This window comes from Trachurus trachurus (genome assembly GCF_905171665.1).
Source record: "Trachurus trachurus genome assembly, chromosome: 20".
Lineage (NCBI taxonomy): Eukaryota > Metazoa > Chordata > Actinopteri > Carangiformes > Carangidae > Trachurus > Trachurus trachurus.
In genome coordinates, this window is record NC_139911.1 from 10,828,051 (window position 1) to 10,846,026 (window position 17,976).

The window sequence follows — 17,976 nt, forward strand, 5'->3', positions numbered from 1 at the left end:
TTAAATGAAGGCCTAATGTAAAAAAAAAAAAAAAAAAGTGGGTCAGCAAGATGTTTGATCTCAGAGTTACTCATCCCTACAGACTATAGTCTTTTATTATTACTATTATTATATAGTCTTTATTTTTTTTACTTTACTTGATCTAGTAATTCAGTGTCATTGTACAACACAAATCTCCTGAATGCCTCAATTTACCTTAAGTCCAATTTACTTTAAGTCCTTAAAAAGTGTGAACATGGACCTATAACCCTTTATGGCAAACCTATTGTTTAGCTATAGTGTATTATTTTGTTTTTTGTGTCATTTTTCAGCTCTAAACACTGCTTCCTCAGCACCACACACCACAGAGACACCTACTGTAGCAAAAAGCTGGTGTACACAGTACACTGGAGCATTTAGAAGCTGAACAACAAAACATATCCTGAACAGGTTGGTGCATGGAGCCTAAACATGGAGCTCAAAGACTGACTACAAATTAATCTGTAACAAAATGAAAATAAGCAAATTAAGTTCCACAGATCAACTTTAAAGGTTATAATTTATCGGTGTCGTGCTCACAACTTATTCATTCTGCTTTCAAGTGGCAAGTAGAAAAGAAACAAAACAAGAAAATGATTTTAAATCACTGTTCTTACTCCATACAGAGGCTTAGTAAATGAAGCTTAACTAACTGGCCTGTCAGTTCCAGTGTGGGATTTAATGATATCACAATAATATCTATACTTTATTGCTTTTTATTTACCCACGGAGGAAAGTTTTCACTTCAGCATCTGGAGGGAGATTAAGGACAGGTTCAACTGTGGGACACACACTGGAGGTACCTGAGCGCTTAACACTGCCAAGTACAGTACAGTATTTTGTGCTAATATCGTGATCGTGATATGATTCAGTCTGATTCTGCACAGTCAACAAACTATCAAGATTTTGTTTCTTTCCAATCTGACACATCCCAAAAATACCTCTGCAAAACATTACAGCAGTCAACCTGTGTTAACATGCAATGCATTAAAGTGGTACTGTAGGCTATTTCACCTTTTCTCAAGGTTTTTTCTTTTGTCCCTGTCAAAATTAGAGTTATTATGAAATACATTTATCATAAGAGGCAAAACAAATGCACTTTCCTGATGCTTTATGACTGAAGGTTAAAGCACTTTATCATCTAATCCTGCTCTGCTGGCCCTCACAGGATGGAGGGAGAGTAATAGCTTCCCCTTCAGCACAGTTCACTCTTAATACTCCCCAAACAGGAGGGAGAAAAAAAAGGACTTTCACTAAATCTTGTTAATAATTTAGCTTGGGGGAAAGCTGAAGCACAATGTGTTCTACATTTCAAAGTGAAATACTTTTATGGATTCAATCACGAACAACAGGTTAAACTAGAAAAAGGATTTCCGAGGAAAATATGTTTGAATGCTGAAGGCTTAATGAGATTTGCTGAAGCAATGGTGAAGTAGCGGAAGAAAACACTGAAGCAATGCTGAAAAAGCTGAATCTATAAATGAAAAGCAATATTTTACGATGGAAGCTGGATGGCCTTAAATGGTTTAAAAAGCAGCAGATTGTTAAAAAAAAGAAAAACAAATTAAAGACCCTACAAGCTCAAGTGTTGCTGAAGAGTTGGAAAAGTTGAAATCTGCTTAAATACAATACAAACTGACAGCTGAGGAACATTGCTGAAGCAATAGCTTAAGATAAAAAAAAAAATAAAACTTGTAAGCAAGAGGTTCAATGGCATAAAATAGTTGACATTAATAGATGAGTATAAAATAGTGTAGAAAAATGTCCAAGAGAGAAAAATGTGAAATTGTGTGAAATTTACCAGCAAGATATGCAATGCCAAATCAGAAGCAATAGTCGGAAGCGATGTTAAAATGGTTGAAAAGCAGCCCTGAAGTGCTACAACAGAGAGAAGCGAAACATGTTGAAACAGCTTAAGCCAAACAATTCATTGCCGAAGGTGGAATCGTGTCAGAGAGATGAATTCCATCCGAACATCAGATAGTTTAGGAAATTTTTGGAAATGTTGTACAAACACTAAAAATCTGACCTGAGACCTGTATGAAAGAATGTGTGCAGTAGCCTAGAATCTGATCTGAGAAAAGCTTAGAGGCCTGAGTGTAAGAAGTGTGTGTGTGTGAGAGAAGGTCCAGTACAGTATGTGTGTGTGTTTTGCTGAGAGGCAACTGCACCACTAACTGTGCTCTACTGCTACTAATTGAATAGCCTTCTACGGCTGCTATTAACTACTGCTGCCTCTGGCCTACTACTACTGTACTTCTACTCCTACCTACACTTCTTTATAATGCTCTGTCCCTTCCTTCTTCGGGAATCGAACCAAGAACGTCCAAGCTGAGTGGCGACAGTACTAACCACTGTCCTGTATAAAGAGAGTTCTTGTTCTTGATCATCCTGAAGACATAATGAATGTTTTCAGTATGCTGTACTGTACAGATGACTGTTTTTTTGCAGCACAAACGGTGTAGGAGGAGTTAGATGCTGAAGAACGGAAGAATAAGAATAATAAAAAGAAAGATTTGAATAACAATACTGTTAATGCCTTCAGCGTTCACACTAAATAATGTAGCCTTGTAGTGGTGGGAGATAACACGGAGAGAGAATTTGTTAGGTGTCATGTAAAATGAAAAAGTGAAGCTTGTGCAATATCAGAGGCTGTTTGTCAACTCTGTGTCATCATTTGCTTCATGCATTTGCAGAGAACTGAGAAGCTGGTGAAAGAGAACAAATGATGAAGTGTCACAGAGGAGCAGGGGGGGATGCCAAGAGATAATTCAAGCCCAATTGGATTTTGTTTAAACAAACAATGTCTCTCTGCTACAGGATGTGTTTTTTGGCTACAAATGTGAGACACCGCAAAACCTAAAAAGGTCAAAGAAAGTATGCTGAGTTTATCAATGCATAAGAACATGACTTGTGTCAGTAAACTTAGATATCCATAACTTTCATGGCCACAGTTAAAGGGAGAGGAGGAGACCCTGGAAAAACGTTCGAGCAGGCCACTTTTTTGAAATACACAATCCAAAAGTCCAAACTCCAAAGCCACGCCACCATGGCACGGGAACACACAGTGCTTCACAATAAAAGCCACCCTGTATTTCTCCAATTGATTGCATTTTATATGAAATATCCTACAAAAATTATTCAGAAACTCCATCAAAAAACACAGGCTAATTTCGTATTAAATTAGTAAAAGTGCTAATTTAGTAGAAGTGGGCTTGATTAGCGGGCTAAATTAGTAAAAGTATAATTCATTAAAATCAACATGTATAAATAATTGTCTCAAAATGATACAAGAGCTGTGAAAGTAAACACACACACACACACACACACAAACAAATTACCAAAAATCTATTTTTTTCTCTGCGACCCATGTTATATTTCCTCATGTGTTTCTGTGTAACCCTCATTCTTCATATTCCCTAACCTCCTTCCGTACATGTCTCAGGTTTTCCGGTCCAAGGTCAGCATATTACACCGAGCCTGCATGTCAGCTTCCTAAATTCCAATTATGGTTTTGACCTCTGCACTGAGCGTGTTGTGAGGAGTCCTTGACAGGCCCAACACAATCAACCCGGGAGTCATTATCGTATATCAACCACATTGCAGCATTACAGTGTCAGCACTCCCAGCAAAAACCTCCATTTTATGAATGGTCGTCCTGACAAGTATCACATTACCGTGTGTAGTGTACAAATTTAGTCATATCTACCAAATGAATAGCCTAGGTGTTTGCAAATAGGCTGTGATCATGGAAATAATAGGAACACAATACGGAAGTCATAACCACGTTATGTCTCCTTAGAATTAAATGGCGTGCAAATCACATGTGCCATAAATAAGTAATGCAATTTCACAGCTATGTGTTCACTAAAAAAGCAATGCAATGAATGTCTTCTGCTCTCAGAGAGCTATTGCTATGACAACCTCACCTGAGCTGCGAAAAACAGGCACATTCCCATATCACCGAAAATTTAATTAAACAGTCTGCACTATGAGTAATATCCATCAGTTTGCCGTTTGTGCTATTTACTGGTTTGTGTTTGTGAATGGGAAATAATATGACCTTCCTGGTGTGAATATTTGGGTACAGTAGGTGCTAGTAGGTATGTGCCTGTTTTTTTAATTTGTTGCTCAGGGTTTTTTTTTTTTTTTTTTGTCATCTTAATGCATTATTCCTTTAAACTTCACTATTTCAAGGACAGTATATGTTCAAGAAGGTGTAACACTGGGTAAAAACCCAGTATCCCCAAGGATGAAATCTCCATTTAAGTACCACGGACAGCGCCACTCTGCCCGGCCGGCATGCCAAAACACTTCCACTCTGATTTCATTGCTGTTTGCACTCGACTTGACCACGGTAACACTGGCCATCGGGAGCACCGGGAGAAATCCCAGTGGGCCGGTCAGAAAATCCATTAGGTTTTTACCACCCTCTCTCAGTGTGGCTGCCACTCACTCACTGAGAACACGCTGCGTGTGTGTTCCCAGACTGAGCTCGTATCAACCCTCACTGACTCAACCTGACTCACCGCTGCCATTATCACTTTGGGGGATGAGGAGGACAAATTTTGTCCCAACCAGAGATGAAGATATCTCAGCAAAAGGCGTGGGTATATAGACCAGAGGGGGATAACATCCTGTCTGTCATATAAAATGCATGCCAATTATGCATAATGCAAATTCAACAATATTGTTGTTTGTTGGCACAGTGGAGACGTGAACTGTTCACATTGGGCACATTTTCTCTTTCACAGACTACATTGTGCATTTTTTCCTGAAGGTCATGCTTTACTTCTGGGTTTACTTGCATTTATTGTCAACAGCATGAAAAATTAAGCAACTATAGGTGTATTTGGTGTGCTGCTATTACTAGAAAGAGACCGTTCTTGCCAAGTAAGTCTCAGAATGGATGATTTAGTGGACTCTGTGCTCTCAGTCATCATATCCCAGCACCAAATTTCATAAAAAATGCAGTTAGTAGGCTACTATGGGGGGGATGCGTCCTGACTCTTGTCTCCAGGGCTTCATAAAATGCAGGAAACACTCCCACTCTCACACTTCCAATAATTGTATGAAGTCCTTCGGGCAACAAGTTGGAGTAGGACAAATGTGTGTGTTATTTGAAGTGTGTCGAGTATGTTGAGTGTTTACAAAAATCTTATCCCAGGAAGCTGGACAGGTATGTATATATAGTGATTATCCCAGGTTCTGGGAGAGTGCCCTCGGCAGAGACAGTACTCCATTGATTTCTGTAATCACTTTGAGGTAATTATGCAGAAATACGCTGAATGAGCTCCTTGGGGGAAAACACAGAATGCTTTCTGTAGCGCGACTGTGTGATCGCAGCTCCCCAGTGACACCCGCTGTGCTCTGCTGCAACCCTGTGACACAGAAAAGCTCCAACTCGACACATTAAATATGGGCATTGAGGGATGGATCTTTATGCAAGAGAGCAGCATCAAATACGGAGGGACGCGCATACATTACTGTACTCTTTAAAGTTTACTTCTTGCTTGTCTCGCTAACCCTCTGCTTTTATGTCGGGGGGGGAATGGCTTCAGTTCAGACGGTATGCACCCAGCCTTAGGTTTGTGGTGTACTGTCAGGCTCCAATTACATTGACAAGATTTATTTCACTGATCCCAGAACACAGAAATTAAATAAGGAGGGAGAAGAGTATGCAAAATCTTGTTAAGCTTTTGGTGGAGGAGGTGAAGCTAATGAATACACTTGGCATTCATCTAAGAAAAGGCAAGAGAGGAAAAAAAAAATACAAAAAGAAAATCTATAGGCTGATTCACTTGTGTATTAAGGGGTTAAATCACATAAGCTAAACCTCCCTCCCTCAGACAGCAATTTCCAACAGAGGCTAAGATACTTTGGATTTCTCCACATGGTGTGTGTGTGTGTGTGTGTACTAATTAGTATGTTTAGCTAATTAGTTTACAATTTTAAGTAGAATTTTTTTTCCAAGGCCAAGCAGCATTACACACACAGGTTTGTCAGATTACAGGATACAACAAAAAACAAACAAACAAACAACAACAGCAAAACAGTGTATGCTGCTTTGCTTTCAGAGGTTATGGCGATGTTGGCAGCTCCCTACTGTTCTTTATTGGATTTGGGGAAGTTAACAGCCCCAGCCAATAAGCCCGTTTGCCAAACACACCGCTGCTTAGTCATCATCACTAAAAGCCATTTAAAGTTAGGCTACCGGTAAAAGTGAAGTCACTCCTTATGGATCATCGTAGATCATGATCGTGAGCACATTTAATACGTCTAAGATCTCTTTGATTGTCATATTGAGACTAGCTGGTGAAAACTCTGTCAGATGAAAGTTAGCATCTTTGTCCATGTCCTCTTTCTGAAGTTTGTTGTTTGCAACAGGTGTAGCGCTAAAGCTAAACCGTTAGCCCGGTTGATAACTCATTCAATGTTTCCTTATGTTTTAGACTAGAAAACGTATCTCACAGGCCCGTGCATGGACTCATTAGTTATTAAGTTCATTGTGCACTAATCACAATCACCCGAGCACAGGTACCAGTTATGTTCATCCCTACCTTTAGACGTTTTTCTAGAAGATTTCGTCCGTTCCTCCATTGTTTAAACTCCTTTGTTCGTCCACAGGTCCACAGGTCAGAAAAATCAAAAGGGTTTTTTCATAAAAATAAAAAATAAAAAAGGAGGGTAATCCAAGTTAGTTAGGATGAGTTATATTCATGAGAATCCACTTCAAACACACCTTGACCTGCTTTCCATCACCGCTCATTCACTTACTTTCTCCTGCTGCTTCTGCGCATGCGTCAGTCAACAGGTGCGTTTGTTTTTGATACCTTTCTGGCCACAAAATGGCGGCGTTAGAGCTAAACAAAGTTCATTTCTGACGAATTGGAGAGAGACAGCTACTGTAACATACCCAAACAGATATACATTTTCATTTCTTTTTATCTTTATTTATATTTAACAATAAACAAACTATAAAAAAATAAATAAATAAAACAAAAGAATAATAAAAGACAATGAAATAAATAAATAATAAAATTAGATAAATAAATAAGAATAAGAAAAGCTATATAAAGTGGCAGACAAATATCCTTCACTTTTAAGTTGGACTTGTGACGTTCCAGTAGGAAGATGGACGTCTCGGCTGACCAATCAGAGCAGAGGGGGAGGCCCTCAGACCAATAGGATGCAGGGGGTGTGAAATATGGATGCATAAACTAAAACATACAGTAATACATTTCAGGAGATGTTTTACATGCATTTTGGGTTTACAGTTATTCTGTATTAGGTGTGCCTGCGATGTATGCAAATTAGGTTCAAACAGGTGGGTTTAAAAAGGTTGAAAAGGTCATAAAGGTCATTTCATATACACATGATGGCTACATCTGCCTGTGTTATACACAATTAGGACTGAACCTGCAAAAAGCATCATCCTCCTGATGATCCATGTATAGAAAATAATACAATTAAAGAAATGCCAATACAAGATATACATGACATAGTAAAGTAGAGCATAACAGCTCGTAAAATGGACACAGGACTTACGCAAAGGCCAATTACACCACAGAGGAGAATATGCATGGCTCTGTCTGACAATAGTAATAATACTAATAATAATGACATAATAAATATAATGGATGTGTGCTGACAGGGATTGACAGAGCGTTTCAGGCATATGTGACGAACGGTTTCCGCTCAGTAAGCAGCAGTGATTTTGAGAGGAGGACTGCGGCTGTTCCACTCAAGCTGTCACAGGAAGCTGGCAGCATCAGTTCCACTGACACATCTGAAATTGGCTTTGGTCTACCTGTGTGTATACACCAGGATCCAGGTCGTCTTCTTGCTGCACTGATCAGCCACAAGAAAGGGCAAAGCAGTAAAGGACACAAAGCAAGATGAGTTGTGGTGGGAAATAACACACTCTGCCTTGTTATTACTAATTTCACCCAAGAAAGAGCCCTTAGTCATATGTCATGTCAGTAAAGTGGAACATTTATATCATAAGGGAGAAGAACAGAGGTATTTATATGCCACATAAAACCCATTTTAATAGTTGCTTTGTTCGTCCCTGTGATTTCATATTTATATTCAGATATACTGCAATTATTTTCTCTATCTTTCATGTGGTTTCAAAGGGATCCACATATAACTCATTTCCATAGGGTGAGGAGCTGTCTGGAATATCTTAGTCATACTCAAATCTCCTTCTGTCTCATTTATCATGGTCCAAACACTTTTTGTCCCTTTTGTTCAAAACACTTACTGTATATTCAAGATTTACACCTACAGTGTTTAAAAACGCCAAGGACGCTCACTAGTTAAAAGGGTTTACGTGTTTGTGCTTCTTAAATCAAAAGGCTTTCTAGTAGTTAATGTGATTTTCCCTGCATTTGTGTGTTGGCTGTAGCTCTTACGTGACTCTCGAAGATAGCAGGATCATTGTAAATTCCCGAGGGTGGTTTTTGGACGGCTGTTGTTCTTAAGAGGCTCTGAATAATATGCAGCCCCCAGAGCTGTGCTTATGCCATGCCTGCCTATGTACTGATATAATAAGTGATGCAAGGACTGCAAACTAAGTGGACTTCTGAACTAAGTATACGCTTGCCATTCAAAGTTATGGTGATGTTTGTGTACATGCGCTCATGAAAGTTTAATGTCTAACATGCTTTTAGGCATGTTAGGTGTTGTGTTTGGGTTCAGACCACTATTTATACAGCAAAAGTAAAGAAACTCTGGGAAATATTCATATTGAATGTGTTATTTATTTTCCATCTGGAAGGATGTGATAGTTACACCCCTGTTTCTGTTCATGAACATATTTGGCTCAGATTTGGGGATCAATTAATTCATAGATGTTGGGGTTGGAGACTAGTCAAATCGGGTTTTGCATTTTAGATATGGTTTATTCCTATATGCTGAGAATTTGTCTGTAAGCTACACAGAATTCAGGAGTTGTGTATTTTTTTTCTTTTTCAGAAAACAGGAAACAAATACTAAAGAAATCTTATCTCCTAAGGAAGCCAAGCCAGGTTTAGCAAATTAGGTAACCATCAGTGTTTTTCCTTGTTTCATTATACTGGCCAATCAGCTCACAGTGTATCGGCTGGGGTGATTTAGTCTTCATTATTTCAGTACTGAATTTTTCTCACTTCGTAATTTACACTGAATGCTCAACTGTGAGTCCAGTGGAGCGGTCCACACACACTTATACACCACTGACATGTGACTAACTTTTGCTAACAAGGAGCAAAGGCAGAAAATAGCAAAGCCAGCTTTTCAGTATCTTTATGGAAACACAGAGAGGCACTGGCTGAGTAGCACTGATACCAGGACATGGAAGAAACTGTTCATATCAGCAGAAACTGAATACAGAAGAACCTTGAAAGAGATACTGCGCGTGTGCATTCCTGAAGTGGCACAGGTCGCACAACAAGGTACCCTGCGGTGCTGCTGGAACAACTGAAATGGACTTGGGGCAACCATAGAAAGAAATGCACTGTTGGCAAAAGCCTTATGACGTTGATGAATGTTGTCCTCCGAGTGTTAGGTAATATTCTCTGATGAGATGCAGTGTGCGCTCTGGCCCACAAGGTTGCGAGTACAGCAAAAAACTGATGACGTGAAGGTGTGGGAGCCAGTACAGCAAGGCCACAGGAGGAGGATGGGGGACCGAGTCACGAGAGCTGCTGATTGAAAATGATTTGTGCCATAACCCCATAGGGACCAGTCGTCTGCAGCGGCTCTCTTCCATGATCTGTTTTGGGTGTTTCTCTTCTGCCCATTTAGACAAACCATGAGTACCTACAGCATAAGTAGCTACTCTCATACTGTGGCACATTTCCTAACACTTATGTTATCTCACTATACTTGGACAACAAATATTAAGATAAGCTCCTTACACTACAGTCTGCATGGTTTCATTCCCCTGTGGGTTCTTGCAGCAGTGCCACTGTCTTAATTAATTCGTTGTTCTGCCATCTTGGAGTCTGTGCAAGCAAAAATTGACAAATCCATTGTGTAAAGTGTTATGGACTGATTAAAACAACCAATGACAGCAGCTTAACCAGTATTGTTTCTCAAATCTGTATCTTTTTTATTTTTGCTAACACAACACAATGAACGGAACAACAGAACAATCTAATTCTTTCATATCTATACTGTATCTGCTGCATAAAATGGAGAGGGACATTTGGCAGATGCTGAAATGACAAAAGCTTATGCATCATTTGCAAATAAAGTCTTTTTTAGGGGAACTATTGCCGCCTTGCTTTTGGTCTTAAGTCGCTGGGCAAGCAAGGCAGTTTTTTCTTTTTTTTTCATGAAAACTAAACTGCTGTTTCATCGTTCATTTCAAGTACTGGGTCAATATTATCGAGGTTTTATTGACCATGACCAGCAATCAGTCCAAACAAGCTTTGCGGGAAAACAACAAAACCGATTATCAAGCAAACTTTCATGCAATATATATGAGGAGATTTTCTGAATTTCTGCCAAAACATTTGGGTTATGACCTGTCCAATCCTCAGAAATGACTTCAATTACTCTCAGGTCTAGGAATGATCTGTGTGGTTGTTTTATTATAGGAAAAATACAGTGCATACACTGTAAATGTAAAAGATCACAAGACCAGATCTTGTTACTAAAAAGCCCTCTTGCCATAGCTGCTCTCTGTCAGGTAAAAAGAAGAAAAAAAAAGGGTTGGGGGAGTCACAAGGCGCTTCAGTGCCTTCTTGTGGCCACATTTCCTCCTTTTCTTCCAAGCTCCCAGCTCACTAGTGCATCACTGCCAGTAGCCACAGTACATTAGAAATAAATGACCTTGAGGAATAGCATGAAACATACATTTTAAAGGTTATTCTTAGGCAAACAGACAAATCCAGTGTGTTTTTTCTTCTTCTCTGTAATGCCTATGATTTTCTCTGTGATTAAAGATAAAGCCTCTTATCTCATTGCGAAGCCTACACATAGCTTTGTGAGCTATAGGGGATGTTTACGGCATGACAAGTTATGCAAACATGAAAAATGATCCCTACTATTTCCAGCAATCACCATTAAGCTGTTTCCTCTTTGTCATATGTTTTCCTTTTCTCTCTCTCTCTCTCTCTTTCCCACAATTGCCTTCACACGAGCGTGAGAGAAAATTACCTCTCTGGTTCTAGACTTGGGAAGACCATTCATCTTACTAATACCTGAGGTGAATGATCATGAAGTGTGGAGACTCCAGTGAAAAAGTTGGGGCTTAATGGTATCAATCATCATCATACCTGCAAATGGAGAGCTCTCATCACAAACCACACAGCGGAAGAGAGACAAACGGAAACCCTCACCTCAGCCACCACTCACCGCGCTCATTAGTCAGATATGTTGATCATTATTTAACACAGCACCTGAGGGATTGTTGCTCTGGCAAAGCAACATTCATCAATCCCATATAGATCTGACACATTCAATAATGAAATGGGTGAGTGAGTAAAGGGAATTGGATTTGATTAAGATGACGGCATAATGAAGCAAGGTGCGCCATACTTGACCTTTTTACTTTCCACTTCGACTTTGGTGGAGTGTGAGTTGAGATTGAATGTATGATCCTGTTCAGTGTAACACTGCTGAGTGTGCTCGCTCACGTTGCTCTGCTGGTTTTATCCTCCTTATACAAAACATGACTCACAGTCTACAGCTGTGAGACTGAGCTTTGACACAGCAGTGCTCTGAGCTAAATACTAATGTCAGCATGCTCACAATGAAATGCTGCTGCTGTTCACTATGCTAATATGCTACCATGCCTGAAACCCTGAAATTTAATGGTAATTCATCCAATAGTTGTCAAGGCACTCCACCTAAAACCACAGTCATTACGCTTCATCTTCTGAAAACCTTTTCTATCAATCCATTTGATTGATTTTGAGATTTTTCCTTCCCCCACAGAATACAGGGAACTGATAATTTACTTGACAAGGCATTTCAGTCTGCACCAAAATGGTGGTGATAATGTGCTCTTATTTCCTGGCATTTACCCAGAAGAGCACATCATATGTTGCCCTATCCAGGGGTCATTATTTTTGTGCAATGGCCAGTGAGGTCAGGGAAATTAATCCAAGGGTATCTGCCACAGTAAAAGCAGAAGTGAGTCTCATCCATTTTATATGCTTCATAAAACAGATCCTGGCAGCAACATAAAAAGCAAAGACATGCGATGGAGAATCAGTAAAAGCATATACATAGAGTAGGGAAAGCAAATAAACAATGTTATGGTGTCACGAGAGGTAATGGAAACTTCATACTGTACATAAACATCGGTGATGAAAGTGAACAGCCTGTGCGGTACAGTAGTTACGCTGAATCAAAACGTTGTGACTCAGCAACATTCGGATGATTTGGCAGGTTTCCGAGCAATGGCCCAGGTACCGGCGTGGCAGTCTGCCTGACGTATCTGTCTTAATTTGCTTTAGTGACAGGGGCAAGTATGTGGAAATGTTATCCCAACCACACTGACTGCCATCATCTTTAATGGGTGTCACCCACAGGTGGCCCCACAACAGAGCTGTGATTAAAAGGTAATCATATTCTACCGGGCCACCTCACTTGAATGTGTGTGTAATAGCGGCAGCAGTGCAGTACCAGCAGCTTTATTGCTCCCATGGGGATATCCAGATTGTGACATGTGACACGTGACAAATGAAATGTTAAAACGCATAACTGAGAAATAAATAGGACAAATTAATTCTAACATGAGGACATTTTCAACGTGAGTCGAATCTGACATGTCACTGCTGCATTTCTGTTTCCGTAGTCGTGTTGCCAGATCCTCAGCTGTGACCTCATATGACCCTGAGAGCGTCTCTGTTTAATTTTTCATTTCAGTCAGAGCTGTAAGCTGGCAATGAAGAACTCAGTGTGACACTTCACAGTAACTAGTCAGACACGAGCGATGAGTAATGGTCCCCTGGGAGTCTCCAGTGTCAAAAGTCAGAACAACATACTACGATGACACAGATCCAAGTAACCACTGGGTTTTCAATAATTCATTGGTCTCGTAGAGAGGGTTTACAGAGGAAACAGACGGTGCCTGGTTGAGTGTAATTGAGCGAAAATATCCCTGACACTTCAGATGCACGCATAGATTCAGCATCACAACATTACATGCCAAACAACACATGCGACTGCAGGTGTTTTCCACCGTGAAAACCTCAACGTGCCAGTTCACACATAATAAGTGCAGCTTTCATTGTGTGTCTCCAAATTCTGCCTCTGTGTGTTTTCCCTTTGTCTTTGGTTCATCTCTCCCTCTCTCTCTCTCTGTACCTCTCTGTCTATCCCTCTTAATAGTGGTTCAGATCAATAGAGTTTGCCTCAGGCACAGACCTTTGCACTAAAACCAATTATTCCACGAACTCTGTCCACGCAGAATCCAGGCTGTTTTCTGTGAAGCCTGCCTGATTTTTGCATCCCACAAAATGTGCCGCATTTGACATTTGCTTTGGGTTGGAGGGAAAACATGTTTGTTTTGCTCAATGTCGCATTCTTAATGTCACGATCTGAATACACAATGTCCACAGTAACAGCTGTAAGGCTAGTTAGATATAATGGATTGATAAATAACAGTTTGCCTTTCAGGATAATATTTAATACTCAGCTTAGCCTGATATTTAACTTTCTCGCTAAGAGCTAGTTGAGAAGATCGATGACATTCTCATGGATAAGGAGTAAATGTGAACCCCTGCAGGCACACAGCTGGCCACCAACATCGTTAAACCTTGATATTTGGCTGAAATCCAATGTCAGGACAATGTCTTACACCAATGTGAATTGGATGTAGAATACTTACAACAGTTGACACTGATATTTTATTTGGTTTGAAGCTGCTGTTAAGTAAAACCCACATCTTCCAAACCTATCATGTGAAGAGCATCTGACATTAAACTATAGTCATGTCAGTTAGCCTATCCAACACTGGGTTTTGATGTAAACCAGATTTTCATTTTCATATAAAATTTAACATCTGTCCAATGTCTTCCTACTATTACATTGATGTGCAATGCCTGCTGGGAAGTTATGGCTAGTATTCCCTTCTCCCTGCACCAAGACATGTACTTGCAAATCACTACAGATACAACAAACTTTCATTTTACACTTTGCATTCAATATTTAAACAAAGACCAGAAGTAGCAAGGCAGTGAGCCTGGCTCTGACTGGTGAAAGTAGTTTCCATTTAGCTAGCTGTTAGCAGAGGGAAGCTAGCTTTTTACCCCCGTACCCAGTCGTTATGCTAAGCTAACTGGCTTCTGGTACCAGCTTCGCATTTATCGTTCAAATATTGATCTTCTCATCAAACTCCCAGCAGGGCAGCGAGAACAGAATAATCACATTTTCCAAAATGTCCAAAACATTCCCTTTAAAGTTGAGCAGAAATGTGGCATGGTGCTTAGATAACCAGGCAGCCCTTTTTGAACCCACATTAAGCTGCAGCAGGATCAGAAAGCAATTTGGACTGCACCTGCCGACCAAAACATCTTCTCTTAGACCAGAGCCACGGGATGTTACTGTGAGGGTAATACAAACTAGTGAACCATGTGAATTTGTGAAAACTGCTTTTACAGTAGGGGAGAACGGGATGACACACAGGGTTAGTTGATACAGCCCTTGTTTCTAAACCATAAACATTTTTTAGTATGTGACCAAATATTTAGGAGGAAGGCATCATTTCATGTAGTCTGTGAAGGTAAGAACCACATGGGTAAAGTGGTTGAACAAAATTTTATGTCCAAAAAAAACATTTTCACTCTTGAAAGTGAATTTCGTCGATCATAAGAATTGTGTTTAGACCAATAGAGATGATCATGAATTTATTTTATACATGAGTTGTGGTATCTATGAGCTTCAACATGAGGTAGTAAACTTAGCATGGAAGTGAAACATTTTAGTTGTGGGGACTAATAAAGTCAATAAGGTAGCTGTGGGGTAAGTTGAGCCATTTGGCCAGGGGTAAATTGAGCCATCTGCCCTATACACTTAATGAATGTATTTTGGCTGTTAATGTCTTAATAATTAAATCAAGATTCTGGATGTTTATGATTACAGTAAGTATATTCCTGAAAACAGGAAACGTTGTTTATGGTAAGGGAAAGATAAGGGATTCTTCCCAAGATGTGACGTAATCGCAAAACTCCCCAACGCTCTCTGAGTTGGTGGCTCAGCAGGTCCCAGCAGTTTATGTTAACCTCACCATATGAAGATATGTTAGTTAGCAACAAAACTATACAGTAATTCTTGATGTGGTGATCCTGAATATGAAAAGTGGCTCATCCTACCCCACTCTAGATAATGCGCTGACTCATGCCATCGCCCCACACTCGCTGGCACACACACTGCAAAAGTCAGAGAGAAATAGTGATGAGTAATTTATTTTTTTTGACACAAAGAACATTCACCACCCAGTTATCCAAAATTATAGATAATTTAGAGAAGAGTAAAGGACATGGACACCTCCTGGGAGCGGGCATTGTGCAAGGATGGATGCCAAGTGAAGCCACTGCCCTCAGAATAAATGTACTGCGATGATGTGAGCGGTAAGTGGTGATATGGCCATTCAGAGGGTCAGTTCATTTTTAATTTGATCAATTTAAGTGGTTTATTTTCCTGTACAACTGCCAGAAGAAAACGTAGTACCACAATGTTAATAAGCAGCAGCTTTACAAGAAAAAGTCCCGCTTTAAATGTTTTATGCGAGTCAAAGTAACAATATAATGCACTTTGAATATCGAGAGTTATGGTATTTCTAATATATAGTGGTTAATTATTAATGCACTAAGACAGCAGAGCTAATTTCTTCCACATTATATATTTTTGGCTCGTTTACGGTTTTTGTTTATGTTACATTTAAGTAATAATAGCTGTCTGATAAATGAACTAATGATGTAAAATGTATAATATTTATATATCCACTACACTCCACTACATTATTCATGTGGAGTAGATATATGAGGTAGCACAAGAACTTAAATAAAAATAGGAAAAACCCCAGTATTGTGTTGTGTAATTCAGTACTTTCTTCCACTGAACAACAACTCTAGTGCAAGGAGAACTACATCATCCTCTACCTGAACTTCAGGGCTATGGAGTAACATTACATTTACCCTTCTATATGCTGTAATTGTAGACTGATGCAACCTCGGACCATGCAGCAGGGATGATACTCTTCCTCTCATACTTCCCATTGAGCTCTCGGAGCCACAGGACAGGCAGCAGCTTTGATATAAATGGATTTCTCCACACCCGTCTGGTCTTGATGCACCATTTAAAGGGAAGATCTTACTGGGCATCATGAACCTATTACAATACTGTCACCGCTCAAAGCTTTCCCCCCACTATCCAGTTTCCCTTCTCTACAGGGATCAAAAGAGGAGAAGACATAAAGGAGCAGAAGAAGAGGGAGAAGGGTGACCGCTGGTCAGTGGTAGCTCAGAGTTCAACCCCAATGATGTAAATCCCTCACTGTTATTTTGTCAACCAACATATGTGGTGGTAGATTTTTGGGATTCACATTTGGTCTGCTGTGGTTTATATTTTATTTTAATGGTTTAAGGCCTCAACCACTCACTGAAGTGTGTAATAAGAGGTTAGGAAATGTAAAGTCTTTGCACTCATCAGTGTAGAGCAAGGTTATGATTATCATCCAGACTTTTGGGAAATATAGATTGAGTTCTAATATTCTTTTAATACAGCAGTGTCATTTAAGAAGGTTGTTGTAAATGAAAAAACCTACACACACACACAAACACAATCACGTTCCCTCCTGGTGTTATTTCATTAGTTGCCTGTTTTCCTCCAATGGGAGGACTAAATAAGGACTGTGTCATTGGCTTCTGAGCCTGAATAGTTTGGTCACTCACAAGGGAGAGAATTAAAGGCTAAAAATGGAAGCAATTTTCTTCTAAGATTAGCCTGTGAGGAAACTAAGAAAGATGAGTTTAATGAAGCTTTATGCCACTAAATTTACCCATTCTTTCTTAATAGTTATTTGGTGTTAAAGTCTTTATAAGTTCTGATTAACACACAGGCTTGTAATTACTTTGCAAAAGAGCAGAGAAAGGGAGAGAAATGCAACATGAGGAAGAGGAGAACACAACACAATTGCTGAAGAGAGCAGAAATGAGCCACAGAAAAATTGTGCTGATGAAAACGTTGCTGTAAGACATTTATAAGTTTTTCTGCGATTGCGTTAAGATGGATTGAATAAAAGGAGAAAATCAAAACCAGTGTGCTGTTTATTGATTTTTTCATTGTTTACCAAAGAGAGCCATCTACTGGAGAACTATGTGTGTATATCTTTAAATTAAATAAATAAATGTGGATATTTTCCTGCATGTAGCGATTGTAATAATTGTTCATAGAAAAACATGTACAAGAGCATTACAGTCATAGTTTCTGAACCAACAGAATTAGATTACACAGTATTTCCAAGGCTCCACAGACCTTGTCCCCCAAAACCTCTATCCTTTGTTTAGCCATTACTGTGACTCAAACATCTGTATAATTGGCTATATGTTCCTATGAGTCCATTCCCAAGCCTGCAATACCCTTGGCTCCCGGTTTTTCTAATAAAACGGGAATGAGGGATTGGCAGTTTGCAACAGTTGATGTGACAGCAAGCCTTCATATGAAGGTCACTGTGATGGAAATGTGTTTTAACACTGTGTTGTAAGCTGAAAGTCATACATGGCACACTTCATTCAGTCCACGTAGTGGTCAATGTCATGTAATTTGTCAATGTTTTAAGTGTCCCAGGCAGCGATCCAGTGTAGTTCTATATGGCTCTAATTGAATAATTGGTCACTTTGACATCATGGACAAAGCCCAGTGTTGGATGCAGTTAGAGAGCACAGGCTCTGTGAAATGTTAAAAATGCAACATATGGAGTCTTTGTGATTCAGACAGTGTCTCTCCAACCATCATAGT